We start from the raw sequence: 19,740 nt of genomic DNA on the forward strand, positions 1-19,740 counted from the left end.
TTTTTGATGGAAGATATTTCCGTACCTCACTGAGTCCTCCGGTTACCAATGACAATTCCTTCACAGAATATTCAAAGAACAACTTTCAAACTGGGAAATGTAGAGTAAGCTTTAACCCAGTGAAATGAATGGACATGTCAGAGAGCAGTTTCTTCCAGTGCTTGTTTCTGTTTTTTTTGGACGACATTTCACTTCTTGCCATAGTCTTCAATATGATCCAAATATCAGTCTTTTCGTCTTACAAGAACAGTGTTCAAACTGGGCCTTATAAGAAGAAAGTTATAACTCCCTGTGTCGAATGCACATGACAGCAAGCAGTTTCTCAGAAAGATTCTCTCTAGTTTTCATTTGAGTATATTTGCTATTTCACCATAGGCCCGAATGTGATGCCGGATATCCGTTGACAGATCCATCCCCGAGGGAGTTTCCAAGCTGTGTAAGGTAAAGGAAGCTTCATCTATGTGAGATGAATAAACATAGCAAAATCAGATTCACAGAAGGCTTCTTTCCACTTTTTATCGGAAAATATTTCCTTTTTCACCATAGTCCTGAAAGTGCTCCGTAAGGTCCTTTCGTACATCCGTCCATGACAGTTTCCAAGCAGTGTAATGTAAAGAAAGCTTTATCTATGTGAGATGATTACAGATATCACAGAGTAGTTTCCTAGAAACCTTCTTTCCAGTTTTTTTCTGAGGCTATTTCTCTTTTCACCATCAGCATCAACATGCTCCTGATTATCCCTTGGTACCTGCTTCTCCAAAAGGTTTCCCTGACTCTGTACGAGAAGAGAGATATAGCACTGTGACTGGAATGCACATGTCACAAAGCAGTTCCTCGGAAAGCTTCTCCCCAGTTTCGGTCTGATCATGTTTCCTTTTTCACTGTAAGCCTCAAATTGCTCCCGAATATCCCATCACAAGCTAAACATACACAGGGTTAGAAAACTGCTCAATGAAAAGGGAGCCTTAACTGAGCGAGAGGAATTATGACATGTGAGCATAGTGTCCTGCCTTGCCACACTTATAGCAGGCTCCTTTTGTAGCCTTGTAGTCTGCGGGGTGTGTGCGCTCTGGCCTGGGGTTATGACTGGGCTGTAAAGTCGCTGCTAGGAGCTGTGCTTTCTGTGTGAGGCAAGCCTGTCATTGCACTTCAGCCATCTCCTCTTTGGAGTTATAGACCTTAAAGGCTAATTTAACCAGGTCTTGTATTGATGTCTGAGAACGATCCTCTACCTTTTGAAGTTTTTTATGAATGTCAGGAGCTGATTGAGAAATGAAATAAGACGCCAAAATGGTGGTCCCTGTGGGGGAGGCCGGATCTAACCGGATATATTGCGTTAGAACCTCAGTCAGCCTATTTAAGAATTCGGCTGGATTTTCTTCTGGATTTTGAACAGTTTCTTTGAATTTGTTAAAATTTGCATTTTTGTTTGAGACTGCTTGCATACCAGCCAACAAACAGTAGACCGTTATGTCTTGCCTACAGTGCCCAGGCTGGCCTGCTTGGTAGTTCCGGTCTGGGTGTGCCGTGGGGACTGCTTGCTCCCCTATTGGGATTGCGGCGTCAGTTAAATGTAGTTGGTTGGCGCTAGTATGCGCTCTTAGTGCTCAGGGTTTAGGATGGAGGTTAGGATAACCTGGAGGTCATGCCAAGTTAAGTCATAGGCCTGACAAAGGTATCTAAATTCCTTGGTGTATATGGTAGGATTAGCTGGGAAATTACCTAAACGCTTCTCAATTTTGGAAAGATCGGCCACTGAAAATGGGATATGTAGTCTGACTTCCCCCTCCGCCCCAGCTACCTCTCGCAAAGGTGCTAACACTGTAGGAGGGTGTGGGGCAGGAGTGAGGGCATCAGCAGGGCACTTACAGCGGTTGTGGACAGAGACAGGAGACTCAAGAGAGCCAGTTGGGGCCCTGAAGGAGGCAGGGATTGAATGGATTACTAATAGATAAGGAAGAGGAAGGAGGAGTCTGGACGGAGGGAGGAGGAGAAGTGTAGGGCGGAAGTGAGGGAAACACTAGGTCCTCCTTCTGAACACAAAGGAATGAAGACTCCTCTTTTTTGGGTTCCTCTGAGCCGGCGTCCTTGACAAGCGTAACTTGGGCCAAAGAGCACCGGCTACACAGGTCGGGATGAGAGCGTAAGGCCTAAAAGCCTTGTATGTAAGTAATTTCGGACCACTTTCCTAGCCGCTGGCAGAAATTGCTGAAGTCGGTCAGAACATTGCAGTCTAGAGTGCCCTCTGGTGGCCACTGAGACTGACTGTCTAGTTTGTATTGGGGCCATGCCACAATGGAAAGGAAAATTAACCGCTTCCTCCTAAGGTCTTGTTCGACATGTAAGGTTTATAAATTGGCTAGGAGGCACCCTAAGGGGGTGCTCTTTGGAAATTTGGGCTGGGGGTTTCCCATTTGTTTCCTCTTTACTTACACAATGGACACAATGGAAATGGAAGTGGATCTCTGCCTGGCTACAAAGCATCCTTTGCAACCAGGAAAGACAGACTGGAGGCTCTTGGAGCCAAGGTGGAGATTACCTTCAGGCTGACATCTCCGTCCTGAACGGGTCTCCCGAGCCACGTGGTGGCTCCAGAGCCACTTGGTGGATTAAAAGTGGACCTCGGATCTGTGCAGGATTTTTGGCCGAGGGAGGTGAAAAGGAGACAGGGGCACTTATCCCAGAGAGGCTGTGAGAGTGAGGGAAGCAGGTCTCAGGTCCTGGTCCGTCTGCAGCATCGAAGGAGGAGGAGGAGACTCCCTGGACCCTGGGATCCCTGAGGAGAGGTCTCTTCCCGGGTTCGGCACCAAATGATTTGTTTTTCTGAGACCACCAGAGCAGGCACAAAAGAACCAGCGAGTAGGCAAGGGTAGGAGCAAAACTGCAAATTGTTATTGGTCACCTAGCTTCAGGGAAGAAAGTGGGTAGGGAGAGATCTGTCGCCTCTGGCAAAGGAGGCCAGGAGAGTCGCCCCATGGAGCACATGGACAGAGATCCTAATGCAGTCCCGAGAGGAATGGGGGACTGGGAATTCGGCACGAGATGCTCACCGGGGGCGGCTTTTTTAGGAGAAGGAGAGCAATAGGTGGGGCACGGGCGTATCTGTAGCATTCCTTAGGTGCGACCAGATAAATCTTGGACTCTTTGAATTGACGTCACATGGCGCATGCCTGGTTGGTCTGCAAATTCCCGGGCGCAGGCTTCATTTTTGCGCGTGCGGGAAAAGTTGGTGATGAAGAACCCGGAAGTGCTCCACCTTGCCTCCGTTTAGCCAAACAATTACGTTGAGTAGTTTTATAACCCTTTGTATGTTTAGCGTGTGATGGGACATTCGGGAGCACTTAGAGGCCTACTGTGAAAAAGGAAATATGTTCAGACCGAATCTGGAGAGAAGCTTTCTGAGGAACTTCTTTGTGACGTGTCCATTCCTCTCACAGAACTATACCTTTCTTCTTTTAGAGCATTCCAGAATCCCTTTAGGAGAAAAAGCAACCAAAAGACATTCGGGAGTACAGGGACAGCTATGGTGAAAAAGGAAATATCCTCAGACAAAAGTGGAGAGAAGATTTCTGAGAAACTGCTTCGTGTTAGATATATCAATTCATCTCGCCTAGTTGAAACCTTTCTTATATTACGCAGTTTGGAAACTCTGTCATGCACGGATCCGCGAAGGAACATTTGGGAGCACATTCAGGCCTATGGTGAAAGAGCAGATATCTTCAGATAAAAACTGGATAGAAGATTTCTGAGAAACTACTTGTGATGTATTGATTCGGCTCTGGGATTTACACCACTTTTCTCACAAGGCAGTTTTTAAACACTGTTCCTGTGTAACTGAAAATGTGACATTTCGAAGTGCATCGAGGACTATGGCAAACAGTGAAATAAACTGAAATAAAATCGAGGAAGAATCCTACCAGGAATCTGCTCTCTGATATGTGCATTCACTTCACCGAATTTATGCTTACTCTATGATGCCCAGTTTCGAAATTCTGTCTATGAAGGATCTGTGAAGGGAAATTTAGTAATGCCCAGAGGCTTGTGGTGAGCAAGGAAACAGCTTCCGATGAAACCTGCAGAGTAACATTCTGAGAAACTGCTTTCTAATGTCTGTACTCGTCTCATAGTTTTAAACCGTTGTTTGGACTGAGCAGATTGAAATCACTGTTTTTGTGGAATCTGAGGAAGGACATTTGGAAATGATCCTTAGAACATGGAGAAAGAAATATCCTCGGGTAACATCCAGAAGAAAGCTTTCTGTGAACCCATTCTGTGTCATCTTAATTCCTCTCGCTTTGTTAAGCCTCTCCTTATGTTGAGTAGTTATATAACCCAGTGTATGTTTAGCGTGTGATGGGACATTCGGGAGCACTTTGAGGCTTATTGTGAAAAAGGAAATATGTTCAGACGGAAACTGGACAGAAGCTTTCCGAGGAACTGCTTTGTGACCTGTGCATTCCAGTCACAGAAATATACCTATCTTCTCCTAGAGGATTCTGGAATCACTTTTGGAGAAAAAGCTACCAAGAGACTTCGGGAGTATAGGCATGGCTATAGTGAAAAAGGAAATATGTTCAGACAAAATTGGAAATAAATTTACTGTGAAACTGCCTCGTGTTAGATATATCCATTCTTCTCACATAGCTCAAAGCATTCTAATATTACAGTGTGGAAACTCGGTCATGAAAGAATCCGCGAAGGGTCATTCAGGAGCACATTCTGGCCTTCGGTGAAAGAGGAGATATCTTCAGATAAAAACTGGAGAGAAACATTCTGAAAAAACTACTTGTGATGTATACATTCCTCTCAGGGAATTATGCCCCTTTTCTCACAAGGCGGAGTTTAAACACTGTTCCTGAGTAACCGAAAAAGTGATATATCAGAGCGCTTGAGGACTATGCAAATAGTGAAATACACTGCAATAAAATATAGAAAGAAGCATTCCAAGAATGTGCTCTCCTATATGTGCATTCACGTCACAGAATTTATGCTAACTCTATGTTGCCCAGTTTCAAATTCTGTCTTTGAAGAATCTGTGAAGGGATATTTAGTGAAGCTCGGGGGCTTGTGTTGAGCAAGGAAACATCTTCCAATGAAACCTGCAGAGTAACATTCTGAGCAACTGCTTTGCAATGTGTGTATTCTTCTCATAGATTTACACCGTTCTTTGGATTGAGCAGATTCAATTCACTGTTTTTGTGGAATCTGAGGAAGGACATTTGGGAACGATCCTTAGAACCTGGAGAAAGAAGTATCCTCAGGTATCCTCCAGAATGAAGCTTCCTGTGAAACTACTCTGTGTCATCTTAGTTCCTTTCACTTAGTTAAGACTCTCCTTACATTGAGTAGTTTTAAAACCCTGTGTATGTTTAGCGTGTGATGGGACATTCCGAAGCACCTTGAGGCTTACGGTGAAAAACGAAATATATTCAGACCGAAACTGGAGAGAAGCTTTCTGAGAAACTTCTTTGTGACGTCTGCATTCCACTCACAGTGTTATACCTCTCTTCTTATACAGCATCGGGGAAACCCTTTGGGAGAATCAGGTACCAAGTGATATTCAGGAGCATGTTGATGCTGATGATGAAAAGGGAAATAGCCTCGGACAAAACCTGGAAAGAAGCTTTCTGGGAAACTACTTCGTGATATCTGTAATCATCTCACAGAGATAAAGGTTTCCTTACATGACACAGCTTGAAAACTGCCATGGACGGCTCCAAGAAGGGACTTTCATGAGCACACTCAAGACTATGGTGAAAAAGGAAAAATCTTCAGATAAAAACCGAAAAACTTTCTGTGAATTTGCTTTATTCTATGTTTATTCTTCTCACATAGCTGACTTTCTTTACATTACACAACTTGGAAACTCCCTCGTGGATGGGTCCACGAAGGGATATTTTGTATCACATTCGGGCCTATGGTCAAATAGGAAATATAGTCAGATGAAATATGGAGAGAAGCTTTCTGAGAAACTGCTTAGTGATGTGTGCATTCCACTCAGGGAGTTTTAATGTTCTTCTCATCAGGCACAGTTAGAACACTGTTCCTGTAAAACCAAAAGATGGATATTTGGAGCACATTGAAGACTATGGCAAAAAGTGGAATGTCGTCCAATGAAAAACAGAAAGAAGCACTCGAAGAAACTGCTCTCTGACATGCCCATTCTTTTCACAGGGTTAAAGCTTACTCTACATTTCCCAGTTTGAAAGTCGGCCTCTGAGGGTTCTGCAAAGGGATACTAAGTTGCAGTCGGAGGCCTCTGTCATGAAGGAAATGTCTCCCATCAAAAATTGGAGGGAAGCTTTATGCACAACCATTTTGTGATGTTTGTGTTCATCTCAAAGAGGTAAAACATTCTTTCGATTGAGCAGTTTGAAATCACTGTTTCTGTGGAATCTGAAAAAGGATATTTGCAGACACACTTTAGAATATCCTGAAAAAAACGTAACCTCAGAGAGAAACCAGAAGGAATATTTCTGTGAACTTGCTGTGTGTCACGTGAATTCCGCTCACACAGTTAAGCTTCTCTTTTCATTGAGCAGTATCATAACACTGTTTTTGTTTAGAATGTGAAGGGATATTAAGGAGTGATTTGAGGGTTACAGTGATAAAGGAAACATCTTCAGATAGAAACTGTAGAGAAGCTTCCTGAGGAGCTGCTTTGTGACGTGTGCATTTCACTCACAGAAATATATGTTTCTTCTCCTAGAGGATTCTGGAATCCCTTTTGAAGAAAAAGCTACCAAGAGACATTCTAGAGTATAGGGATGGCTACGGTGAAAAAGGAAATATCCTCAGACAAAACTGGAAAGATTTCTGTGAAACTGCTTCGTGTTAGATATACCTATGCATCTCGCATATTTCAAACCTTTCTTATATTATGCAGTTTGGAAACTCCGTTAGGCACGAATCCACGAAGGGACCTTCAGGAGCACATTCAGGCCTATGGTGAAAGACGAGATATCTTCAGATAAAAACAACATAGAAGCTTTCTGAGAATCTACTTGTGATCTATGCATTCTGCTCAGGGAGTTATACATCTTTTCTCACACGGCTGTCTTTAAACACTGTTCCTGTGTATCCGAAAAACTGATATTTCACAGTGCACTGAGGACTATGGCAAATAGTGAAATATACCGAAATAAAATCGAGAAAGAAGCATTCCAACAATCTGCTCTCAGATACGTGCATTCACTTCACAGAATTTATGCTTACTCTATGTTGCCCAGTTTCGAAATTCTGTCTTTGAAAAATCTGTGAAGGGATATTTAGTGACCCCCGAGGCTTGTGGTGAGCAAGGAAACATCTTCCGATGAAACCTGCAGAGTAACTTCCTGAGGAACTGCTTTGTGATGTGTGTATTCATCTCATAGATTTAAAGCCTTATTTGGATTGAGCAGATTGAAATCCCTGTTTTTGTGGAATCTGAGGAAGGACATTTGGAAGTGATCCTTAGAACATGGAGAAAGAAATATGCTCAGGTAAAATCCAAAAGGAAGCTTTCTGTGAAACTATTGTGTGTCATGTTAATTCCTCTCGCTTAGTTAAGCCTCTCCTTACATTGAGTACTTTCATAACCCTGTGTATGTTTAGCGTGTGATGGGACACTTGGGAGCACTTTGAGGCTTACGGTGAAAAAGGAAATGTGTTCAGACCGAAACTGGAGAGAAGCTTTCCGAGGAACCGCTTTGTGACGTCTGCATTCCACTCACAATGTTATACCTCTCCTCTCATACGGCGTCGGGAAATCCGTTTTGGAGAAACAGGTACCAGGTGATATTCGGAAGCATGTTGATGCCGATGATGAAAAGGGAAATAATCTCAGACAAAACCTGGAAAGAAGCTTTCTAGGGAACTACTCTGTGATATGTGTAATCATCTCACAGAGATAAAGGTTTCCTTATATTACACAGCTTGAAAACTGTCAAGGATGGATCCACAAAGGGATTTTCAGGAGCACATTCAGGACTGTGTTGAAAAAGGAAATATCTTCAGATAAAAACTGGAAAGAAGCTTTCTGTGAATCTGCTTTTCTCTATGTTTATTCTTCTACATAGATGAAGCTTTCTTTACATTATGCAGCTTGGACACTCGCTCGTGGATGGATCCATGAAGGGATATTTGGGATCACATTCAGGCCTATGGTCAAATAGGAACTAGAGTCAGATAAAAACTGGAGAGAAGCTTTCTGAGAAACTGCTTGGGCATGTGTGCATTCCACTCAGGGAGTTTTAATGTTCTTCTCATAAGACACAGTTTGAACACTGTTCCTGTAAAACCAAAAGAGTGATATTCGGAGCACATTGAAGACAATGGCAAAAAGTGAAATATCGTCCAATAAAAAACAGGAAGAAGCACTCGAAGAAACTGCTCTCTGACATGCCCATTCTTTTCACAGGGCTAAATCTTACTTTACATTTCCCAGTTTGAAAGTCGGCCTCTGAGGGTTCTGCAAAGGGATAGTAAGTGGCAACTGGAGGCCTGTTTCGAGCAAGGAAATATCTCCCTTCGAAAATGGGAGAGAAGATTTCTGTGCAATATTTTTGTGATGTTTGTATTCATCTCAAAGAGTTAAATCATTCTTTGGATTGATAAGTTTGAAATTACTGTTTCTGTGGAATCTGAGAAAGGACATTTGGAGACACTCTTTAGAATTCACTGAAAAAGAAATAACCTCAGAGTGAAACCAGAAGGAAGCTTTCTGTGAACCTGCTCTGTGTCATGTGAATACTCTCACACAGTTAAGCTTCTCTTTTCATTGAGCAGTATCATAAAACTGTTTTTGTTTAGACTGCAAAAGGATATTCAGGAGCGATTTGAGGGTTACAGTGAGAAAGGAAACGTCTTCAGATAGAAATTGGAGAGAAACTTTCTGAGGAGTTGCTTTTTGACATGTGCATTCCATTCACAGAAATATACCTTTCTTCTGTGAATTGTGTCGAGCAAGGAAATGTGTCGAGCAAGGAAATGGTTCCCATCAGAAATTGGAGAGAAATCTTCTGTGCAACTCTTTTGCAATGTTTGTATTCATCTCAAAGAGTAAAATCATTCTTTGGATTGAACAGTTTGAAATCACTGTTTCTGTGGAATGTGAGAAACGACATTTGGAGACGCTCTTTAGAATATCCTGAAGAAAAAATATCCTCAGATAGAAACCACAAAGAAGCTTTATGTGAAACTGCTCCTTGTCACGTGAATTTCACTCACACAGTTAAATTTCTCTTTTCATTGAGCAGTATCATAACACTGTTTTTGTTTAGACTGCAAAGGATATTCTGGAGCGATTTGAGGGTTACGGTGAGAAAGGAAGCTACTTCAGATAGAAACTGGAGAGAAACTTTCTGAGGAGCTGCTTTGTGACATGTGCATTCCACTCACAGAATTATACCTTTCTTCTCCTAGAGGATTCCGGAATCCCTTTTGGAGAAAAAGCTACCAAGAGACATTTGGGAGTATTGGGACGGCTATGGTGAAAAAGGAAATATCCTTAGCAAAACTGGAAAGAAGATTTCTGAAAAACTGCTTCGTTGTAGATATATCTATTCATCTCACATATTTCAAACCTTTCTTATATTATGCAGTTTGGAAACTCTGTCATTCACGAATCTGCTAAGGGACATACAGGAGTACATTCAGGCCTATGTTTAAAGAGGAGATATCTTCAGATAACCAGATTATATTGGGGAACATGTTGATATCGATGAAAAGGGAAAAAGCCTCAGACAAAAACTGGAAAGAAGGTCTGTAGGAATCTACGCTGTGATATGTGTAATCATCTCACATTGATTAAGCTTTCTTTACATTATGCACCTTGGAAACTCTCATGGACAGATCCACAAAGGGACCTTTGGGAGCACATTCTGTACTATGTTGAAAAAGGGAATATCTTCAGAAAAAACTGGAAAGAGGTTTTCTGTGAATATGCTTTTTGCTATGTTTATTGATATCACATAGATGAAGCTTTCTTTACATTATGCAGCTTGGAAATTGCCTTCTGGATGTATCCACGAAGGGATATTTGGGATCACATTAGGGACTTTGGTGAAATAGGAAATACAGTCAGTTAAAACTGGAGAGAAACTTTCTGAGAAACTGCTTGCTGTTGTGTGAATTCCACTCAGGGTGTTATAACTTTCTTCTCATAAGGTACAGTTTAAACACACTTCCTGTAAAAACAAAAGATTGATATTCGGAGCACATTGAAGACTATGGCAAAAAGTGAAATGTCGTCCAATAAAAAACAGACAGAAGCACTCGAAGAAACTGCCCTCTGACATGTCCATTCTTTTCACGGGGATAAAGATTACTCTACATTTCCCAGTTTGAAAGTCGGTCTTTGAGGGTTCTGCAAAGGGATAGTATGTGGCGATCGGAGGCCTCTGTGAGGCAAGGAAATGTCTTCCATCGAAAATCGGAGAGAAGCTTTCTGCACAACTCTTTTGTGATGTTTGTATTCATCTCCTAGAGTTAAAACTTTGTTTGGATTGAGCAGTTTGAAATCACTGTTTCTGTGGAATCTGAGAAGGGACAATTGGAAATGCTCTTTAGAACATCCTGAAAAAGAAATAACCTCAGAGAGAAAGCAGAAGGAGGCTTCCTGTGAAACTGCTCTATGTCTCGTGAATTCTGCTCACACAGTTAAGGTTCTCTTTTCATAGAGAAGTATCACAACACTTATTTTTTAGTCTGCAAAGGGATATTCTGGAGGGCTGAGGCTTAGGGTGAGAACGGAAACGTCTTCAGATAGAAACTGGAGAGAAGATTTCTGAGGAACTGCTTTGTGACGTGTGCATTCCACTCACAGAAATATACCTTTCTTCTCCTAGGGGATTCCGGAATCCCTTTTGGACAAAAAGCTACCAAGAGATATTTGGGAGTATAGTGACGACTATGGTGAAAAAGGAAATATCCTCAGGCGACAGCTGGAAAGAAGATTTCTGTGAAACTGCTTTGTGTTAAATATATTTATTCATCTCACATAGTTAAAACTTTAATTATACTATGCAGTTTTGAAACTCCATCATGCACAAATCCGCAAAGGGATGTTCGGGAGCACATTCAGGCCTACGGTGAAAGAGTAGATATCTTCAGGTAAAAACTGGATAGAAGCATTCTGATAAACTACTTTGTGATGTATACATTCCATTCCGGGAGTTATAGCTCTTTTCTCACAAGGCAGCATTTGAACAATATTCCTGTGAAAGTGAAAAAGTGATATTTCGAAACACCTTGAAGACTAGGGCGAGCAGTGAAATGTACTGAAATAAAATCGAGGAAGAAGCGTTCCAAGAATCTGCTCTCTGATATGTGCATTCACTTCACAGGGTTAATGCTTACTCTGTGTTGCCGAGTTTCAAAACTTTGTCTTTGAAGGATCTGTGAAGGTATATTTAGTGACACCTGGAGGATTTTGGTGAGCGAGGAAATGTCTTTTGATGAAACATGCAGAGAAACGTTCTGAGCAACTGCTTTGCAATGTGTGTATTCGTCTCCTAGAGTTAAACCATTCTTTGGATTGAGCAGCTTGAAATCACTGTTTTTGTGGAATCTGAGGAAGGATATTTGGGAATGATCCTCAGAATGTGGAGAAGGAAATATCCTCTGGTAAAATCCAGAAGGAAGCTTTCTGTGAAAATGCTCTGTGTCGTGTTAATTCCTATTACTCAGATAAGGCTCTCTTGTCATGGAGCAGTTTTCTAGCCCTGTGTATGTTTAGCCTGTGATGAAATATTCGGGAGCACATTGACACTTATGGTGAAAAAGGAAATATGATCAGACCTACCCTGAAGAGAAGCTTTGCGAGGAACTGCTTTGTGACTTGTGCATTCCAGTCAAAGTGTTGTACTTCTCTTCTCACACAGCGTCGGAGAAAACCTTTTGGAGAAAAAGGTACCAAGTGATATTCAGGAGCATGTTGATGCCGAAGGCCAAAAGGAATATAGCCTCAGACACAAACGGCAAAGAAGCTTTCCAGGAAACTACGCTTTTCTATGTGTAATCATCTCACATTGACAAAGATTTCTTTACATTACGCAGCTTAGAACCTGTCATGGACGGATCCACGAAGGGACCTTTGGGAGCACATTCAGGACTATGGTGAAAAAGGAAATATCTTCTCATTAAAATTGGAAAGAAGCTTTCTGTGTATCTGCTTTTTGCAATGCTAATTCATCTCACATAGATGAAGCTTTCTTTACATTTGGCAGCTTGGAAACTCCCTCCTGGATGGATCTACACAGGGATATTTGGGATCATATTGAGGCCTTTGGTGAAATAGCAAATATAGTCAGATAAAAACTGGAGAGAAGCTTTCTGACAAACTACTTGGCGATGTGTGTATTCCACTCAGGGAGTTGTAACTTTCTTCTCATAAGCCACTGTTTGAACACTGTTCCTGTAAAACCAAAAGAGTGATATTTGGAGCACATTGAAGACTATGGTAAAAAGTGAAATGTCGTCCAATGAAAAATAGAAAGAAGCACTCGAAGAAACTGATCTTTGACATGTCCGTTCTTCTCATAGGGTTGAAGCTTACTCTACATTTCCCATGTTAAAAGGCAGCCTTTGAGGGTTCTGTGAAGGGATAGTAAGTGGCCACCAGAGGCCTGTGTGAGGCATGGAAATGTCTTCTGTCGAAAATTGGAGAGAAGCTTTCTGCGCAACACTTTTGTGACGTTTGTATTCATCTCATAGAGTTAACACATTGTTTGGATTGAGCAGTTTGAAATCACTATTTATGTAGAATCTGAGAGAGGACATTTGGAAACGCTCTTTAGAAAATCCTGAAAAAGAAATAACCTCAGAGAGAAACCAGAAGGACGCTTTCTATGAAACTGCTCTGTGTCACGTGAATTCCACTCACACTGTTTAGCTTCTCATTTCATTGAGCTGTGTCATAACACTGTTTTTTTATAGTCTGAGAAAGAATATTCATGAGTGCTTTGAGGCTCATCGTGAGAAAGGTAACTTCTTCAGATAGAAACTGGAGAGAAGTTTTCTGAGGAGCTGTTTTGTGATGTGTGCATTCCACACAGAGAAATATACCTTTTTCTCCTAAAGGATTCCGGAAACTCTTTAGGAGAAAAAGTTACAAAACAGAAATTCGGAAGTATAGGGAAAGCTATGGTGAAAAACGAAATATCCCCAGACAAAAACTGGAAAGAAGATTTCTGTGAAACTGCTTTGTGTTAGATATATTCATTCTTCTCACATACCTAAAAGTTTATATTATGCAGTTTGTAAACTCCATCACACACAGATCTGCAAAGGGACGTTCAAGACCACATTCAGGCCTATGGTGAAAGAGGAGATATCTTCAGATAAAAACTGGATAGATGCTTTCTGAGAAACTACTTTGTAATGTATACACTCCTCCAAGGGAGTTATACCTCCTTTGTCACATGGCAGTGTTTGCATACTGTTCCTGTGAAACGGAAAAAAATGATTTTTCGGAACGCATTGAGGACTACGACGAATAGCAAAATATACTGAAATAAAATCGAGGAAGAAGCGTTCCAAGAATCTGTTCTATGATACGTCCATCCACTTCAGAGAGGTAATGCTTACTCTATGTAGCCCAGTCCCGAAACTCCATCTTTGAAGGATCTGTGCAAGGATATTTAGTGACCCCTGGGGGCTTGTGGTGAGCGAGGAAACGTTTTCCGTTGAAACCTGAGGAAAAACATTCAGATCAACTGCTTTGCCTTCTTGTATTCGTCTCATAGAGTTAAACCATTCTTTGGATTGAGAAGCTTGAAATCACTCTTTTTGTGGCATCTCTTCACACTGAGCAGTTTTCCACCCTTGTGTACGTTTGGTGTGTGATGGGATATTCGGGAGGATATGAGGCTAACGGTGAAAATGGAAATATGTTCAGACCGAAACTGGAGAGAAGCTTTCCGAGGAACTGCTTTGTGACATCTGCATTCCGGTCACAGTGTTATACCTCTCTTCTCATATAGCGTCGGGGAAACCGTTTTGGAGAAACAGGTACCAAGTGACATTCGTAAGCATGTTCATGCCTATGGTGAAAAGGGAAATAGCCTCAGAGAAAAACTGTGAGCCTTCCTTACATTACGCAGCTTGCTATAGCAAGCTATATTCCCGAATATCTCTTGGTAGATATCTCCAAACTGGATTCAGAAATGCTCTAGGAGAAGAAAGGTATATTTCTGTGAGTGGAATGCACACATCACAAAGAAACTCCTCAGAAAGTGTCTCTCTAGTTTTTCTCTGAAGACGTTTCCTTTCTCACTATAAGCTTCAAAGCCCTCCAGAATATCCCTTCACATACTAAACAAAGACAGTGTTATGATACAGCTAAATGAAAAGAGAAACTTAACTGTGTGAGCGAAATTCACGTGACATGGAGTATATTCACAGCAAGTTTCCTTCTGGTTTCTCTCTGAGGTTATTTCTTTTTCAGGATATTCTAAAGAGCATTTCCAAATGTCCTTTCTCAGATTATATAGAAACAGTGATTTCAAAATGCTCAACACAAAGAATGATTTAACTATATGAGATGAATACAAACATCAAAAAATAGTTGTGCAGAAAGCTTCTCTCCGATTTTCAATGGAAGACATTTCCTTGCCTCACTCAGTCTTCCGGTCGCCACTTACTATCCCTTCACAGAACCCTCAAAGACCGACTTTCAAACTGGGAAATGTAGAGTAAGCTTTATCCCTGTGAAAAGAATGGACACGTCAGGGAGCAGTTTCTTGGAGTGCTTCTTTCTGTTTTTTTATTGGACGACATTTCAGCTTTTGCCATAGTCTTCAATGTGCTCTGAATAGCACTCTTTTGGTTTTACAGGAACAGTGTTCAAACTGTGCATAATGAGAAGAAAGTTATAACTTCCTGAGTGGAATGCACACATCACCAACCAGTTTCTCAGAAAGCTTCTCTCCGGTTTTTATCTGACTCTATATCCTATTTCAGCATAAGCCCGAATGTGATCCCAAACATCCACGAGGGAGTTTCCAAGCTGTATAATGTAAAGAAAGCTTCAACTATGTGAGATGAATAAACAAAGCAAAAAGCAGATTCACAGGAAGCTTCTTTCCAGTTTTTATCTGAAGATGTTTCCTTTTTTAACAATAGTCCAGAATGTTGTCCTGAAGGTCCCTTCATGGATCCATCCATGACAGTTACTAAGATGCGTAATGTAAAGAAAGCTTTATTTATGTGAGATGATTAGATATCACAGAGTAGTTTCCTAGAAAATTTCTTTCGAGTTTTTGTCTGAGGCTATTTCCTTTTTGATCGTCGACATGAACATACTCCCGAATATCACTTGGTACCTGTTTCCCCAAAAGGGATTCCCTGACGCTGTATGAGAAGAGAGGTATACCACTGTGACTGGAATGCACACGTCACAAAGCAGTTCCTCGGAAAGCTTCTCTCCAGTTTTGGTCTCATCATATTTCCTTTTTGACCATTAGCCTCAAAGTGCTAACGAATATCCCATCATGTGCTAAACACACACAAGGCTGGGAAACTGCTCAATGAAAAGAGAGGTTTATCTGAGTGAGAGGAATTAGGACGACCAGAGCAGTTTCACAGAAAGCTTCTTTCTGGATTTTTCCTGAGGATATTTTCTTCTTCATATTCTAAGGATCGTTCCCAAAGGACCTTCCTCATATTCCATATAATTTCAAACTGGTCAATCCAAAGAATGGTTTACCTCTATGTTACAAATACAGACAACGTAAAGCAGTTGCTCAGAACGTTTTTGTGCAGGTTTCAACGGAATACATTCCCTCGCTCACCACAGGCCTCCGGGCATCACTAAATATCCCTTGACAGATTTTTCAAAGACAGAGTTTCGAAACTGGGCAACATAGAGTAAGCATAAACACTGTGAAGTGAATGCACATATCAGAGATCAGATTACTGGAAGGCTTCTTCCTCGATTTTATTTCAGTATATTTCACTATTCGCCATAGTTCTCAATGCGTTCCAAAATATCACATTTTCGGTTTCACAGGAACAGTGTTCAAACACTGCCTTGTGAGAAGAGAGGTATAACTCCCTGAGTGGAATGTATACATCACAAATTAGTTTTCAAAAAGCTTCTATTCAGTTTTTATCTGAAGATATCTGCTCTTTCACTGTAGGCCTGAATGTGCTCCCGAATGTCCTTTCGCTTCTCTGTGCATGACGAAGTTTCCAAACTGCGTAATATAAGTAAAATTTTAACTATGTGAGATGAATAAATATATTTAACACAAAGCAGTTTCACAGAAATGTTCTTTCCAGTTTTTGTCTGAGGATATTTCCTTTTTCACCTTAGTGATGGCTGTACTCCCATATATGTCTTGGTAGATTTTTCTCAAAAAGGGATTCCGAATCCTCTAGGAGTAGAAAGGCATATTTCTGTGAGTGGAAAGCACACGTCACAAAGCAGCTCCTCAGAAAGCTTCTCTGCATTTTCTATCTGAAGAAGTTTCCTTTCTCACTGTAAGCATCAAAGCCCTACAGAATATCCCTTCACAGACTAAACATAAACAGTGTTATGCTACCGCTAAATGAAAAGAGAAGCTTCACTGTGTGAGTGAAATTCACGTGACATGGAGAAGTTTCACAGAAAGCTTCCTTCTGGTTTCTCTCTGAGGTTATTTCCTTTTCAGGATATACTAAAGAGCTTCTCCAAATGCCCTTTCTCAGATTCCACAGAAACAGTGATTTCAAACTGCTCAATCCAAAAATGATTTAACTCTATGAGATGAATACAAACATCAAAAAAGAGTTGCGCAGAAATGTTCCCTCCGTTTTTCAATGGAAGTCATTTCCTTGCCTCACACAGTCCTCCGGTCACCACTTACTATCCCTTCGAAGAATCCTCAAAGACCAACATTCAACCTGGGAAATGTAGAGTAAGCTTTAACCCGTGAAAATAATGGACATGTCAGAGAGCCGTTTCTACGAGTGCTTCCTTCTGTTTTTTATTGAACGACATTTCACTTTTTGCCGCAGTCTTCAATGTGCACTGAATATCACTCTTTTTGTTTTACCAGAAGAGTGTTCAAACTGTGCCTTACGAGAAGAAAGTTATAACTCCCTGAGTGGAATGCACACATCACCAAGCAGTTTCTCAGAAAATTTCTCTGCAGTTTTTATCTGACTATATTTCCTATTTCACCATAGGCCTGACTGTGATTCCAAACATCCACGAGGGAGTCTCCAAGCTGCATAATGTAAAGAAAGCTTCATCTATGTGAGATGAGTAAACATAGCAAAAAGCAGATTCACAGAAAACTTCTTTCCAGTTTTTATCTGAATATATTTCCTTTTTCACCATAGTCCAGAATGTGCTTCCAAAGTTCCCTTCGTGGATCTGTCCATGACAGTTTCCAAGCTGTGTAATGTAAAGAAAGCTTTATCTATGTGAAATGATTACACATATCACAGAGTAATTTCCTAGAAACTTCTTTCCAGTTTTTGTCTGAGACTATTTCCCTTTTCATCATCGGCATCAACATGCTCTGGAACATCACTTGGTTCCTGTTTTTCCAAAAGGGTTTCCCCGACTCTGTATGAGAAGAGAGGTATAACACTGTGACTGGAATGCACACGTCACAAAGCAGTTCCTCGAAAAGCTTCTCTCCATTTTCGGTCTGAACATATTTCCTTTTCCACCGTTAGCCTCAGAGTCCTCCGAAATATCTTATCACACGCCAAACATACACAGGGCTGGAAAACTGCTCAGTGAAAAGAGATGCTTATCTGAGTGAGAGGAATTAAGACAACACAGAGAAGTTTCACAGAAACCTTCCTTCTGGATATTACCTGAGGGTATTTCTTTCTCCATATTCTAAGGATCGTTCCCAAATATCCTTCCTCAGATTCCACAAAAACAGTGATTTCAAGCTGCTCAATCTAAAGAATGATTTAGCTCTATGAGATGAATACACACAATGCAAAGCAGTTGCTCAGAACGTTTATTTTCAGGTTTCATCAGAAAACGTTTCCTCGCTCACCACAAGCCTCCAGGCATCACTAAATATCCTTGCACTGATCCTTCCAAGAGAGAGTTTGGAAACTGGGCTACATTGAGTAAGCATTTCCTCTGTGAAGTGAATGGACATATCAGAGAATAGATTCTTGGAACGCTTCTTCCTCGATTTTCTTTCAGTATATTTCACTATTCACCATAGTCCTCAATGCGTTCCGAAACATCACTTTTTCAGTTTCACAGGAACAGTGTTCAAGCACTGACTTGTGGGAAAGAAAGTGTAACTACCTGAGTGGAATGCATACATCACAAAGTAGTTTCTCAGAAAGCTTCTATCCAGTTTTTATCTGAAGATATGTCCTCTTTCACCATAGGCTTGACTGTGCTCGTGAATGTCCCTTCATGGATCTGTGCATGATGGAGTTTCCAAATTGCGTATTATAATTAAAAGTTTAAATATGTGAGATGAATAAATATATCTAACACAAAGCAGTTTCCCAGAAATCTTCTTACCAGTTTTTGTCTGATGATATTTCCTTTTTCACCATAGCCTTCCCTATACTTCCGAATGTCTGTTTTTTAACTTATTCTCCAAAAGGTATTCCGGAATCCTCTAGGAGAAGGAAGGTATATTTTTGTGAGTGGAATGCACACGTTATATTGCAGCTCCTCAGAAAGCTTCTCTCCAGTTACAATCTGAAGACGTTTCCTTTCCCAGCGTAAGCCTCAAAGCCCTCCAGAATATCCCTTCGGAGACTAAACAAAAACAGTGTTATGATGCATCTCAATGAAAAGAGAAGCTTAACTGTGTTAGCGGAATACAAGTGACACAGAGCAGTTTCACAGAAAGCGTCCTCTGGTTTTTCTCTGAGGTTATTTCTTTTTCAGGATATTCTAAAGAGATTTTCCAAATGTTCTTTCTCAGATTCCACAGAAACTGATTTCAAACTGCTCAATCCAAAGATTGATTTAACTCTATGAGATGAATACAAACATCACAAAAGAGTTACGTAGAAAACTTCTCTCCGATTTTTGATTTAAGACATTTCCTTGCCTCACACAGGTTCCAGTTGCCACTTACGATCCCATTGCAAAAACCTCAAAGACAGACTTTCATACTGGGAAATGAAGAGTAAGCTTTAACCCTGTGAAAAGAATGGACATGTCAGAGAGCAGTTTCTTTGATTGCTTCTTTCTATTTTATATTGGACATCATTTCACTTTTAGCCATGGACTTCAATGTGCTCCAAATATCACTCTTTTGGTTTTACAGGAACAGTGTTCAAACTGTGCCTTATGAGAAGAAAGTTATAACCCCTGAGTGGAATGCACACATCACCAAGCAGTTTCTGAGAAAGCTTCTTTCCAGTTTTAATCTGACTATGTTTACTCTTTCACCATAGGCCCAAATGCGATCCCAAATATCCTTTCGTGGATCCATCCACGAGGTAGTTTTCAATTTGCATAATGAAAAGAAAGCTTCATCTCTTTGAGATGAAGAAACATAGCAAAAAGCAGATTCACAGAAAGTTTCTTTCCAGTTCTTAAGTGAAGATATTTCCTTTTTCACCATAGGACAGAATGTGCTCATGAAGGTCCCTTCGTGGATTCATCCATTACAGTTTCCAAGCAGCGTAATTTAAAGAAAGCTTTATCTATGTGAGGTGATTACACATATCACAGAGTAGTTTCCTAGAAAGCTTCTTTCCAATTTTTGTCTGAGGTTATTTCCCTTTTCAACATCGGCATCAACTTGCTCTCCAATATCACTTGGTACCTGTTTC

This window comes from Piliocolobus tephrosceles, chromosome 4 (genome assembly GCF_002776525.5).
Source record: "Piliocolobus tephrosceles isolate RC106 chromosome 4, ASM277652v3, whole genome shotgun sequence".
In the NCBI taxonomy this organism is placed as follows: domain Eukaryota; kingdom Metazoa; phylum Chordata; class Mammalia; order Primates; family Cercopithecidae; genus Piliocolobus; species Piliocolobus tephrosceles.